The sequence below is a fragment of the Pseudophryne corroboree genome, chromosome 5, assembly GCF_028390025.1.
Source record: "Pseudophryne corroboree isolate aPseCor3 chromosome 5, aPseCor3.hap2, whole genome shotgun sequence".
In the NCBI taxonomy this organism is placed as follows: Eukaryota; Metazoa; Chordata; class Amphibia; order Anura; family Myobatrachidae; genus Pseudophryne; species Pseudophryne corroboree.
This window is the reverse complement of record NC_086448.1, coordinates 618,167,191-618,167,949: the sequence shown is the minus strand read 5'-3', so window position 1 is coordinate 618,167,949 and position 759 is coordinate 618,167,191. Positions and strand designations below refer to the sequence as shown.

The window sequence follows — 759 nt, the reverse complement described above, 5'->3', positions numbered from 1 at the left end:
TTTGGTTAAAAGTCATTTAGCCCACTTTTCTCTGTTTTTTCCTACTATTACTTATTTTTCAGAACTCTCACCATTGATTCAGGGATATTCATCCCTGTCTAACATTGGCAGCAGATCCCCTATTTTTCTTCTTTTATCTATTACCTATCCTATCATCTATAACGATATTCGTGAACTCTCATCAGTGATTCCAGAGCCCAATAACATTGGATATTCTTTCTACTTTCATACCACACTGGCAACACCCGAATCCTTCCGATCTTGGAAGCTAAGCAGTGTTGGGCTGAGTTAGTACTCAAGTGGGAGACTCTTGAGGAATACTCAATTTAGTAGAAGATTTTGGATAATCATGCTCAGCGTCTAACACTGACAGCAGATTCATCTCGTCTATTCGGTCTTTTCTATCTCCTTTTCAACACAAGTGGCAAGAAATCACAGCTGTTTACAATCATCATTATTTAGGTGCCAAGAATCTACAAACTTGCATCAGCCTAAGAGCACTTATTTCAGGCAGTCAGTTGAGACAAATCTGTGTATTTATTATTATATAATTGAATTTTTGAAATCTTGATCTAATCCAGACAGTTTGGAACCACCATTGAGTATTAATACTAGTATTATTGGTTCCGCTTCTTTGTTTGTATATCCAACTACTATTTATTTTATTTATGTTGTTAATAAAATTCAATTTTAATAACTATTGTTTCTTTTGAGACTTTAAGATATACAAGAGTGCACCCACAAAAGAGTCTTCTTTTC

General features: G+C 34.8%; 1 pseudogene; it reads left to right on the top strand.

The window, feature by feature from the left end:
• The first annotated feature begins 217 nt into the window (after positions 1-217).
• Positions 218-336, top strand: LOC134930476 (5S ribosomal RNA; annotated as a pseudogene).
• The last annotated feature ends 423 nt before the right edge of the window (positions 337-759 follow it).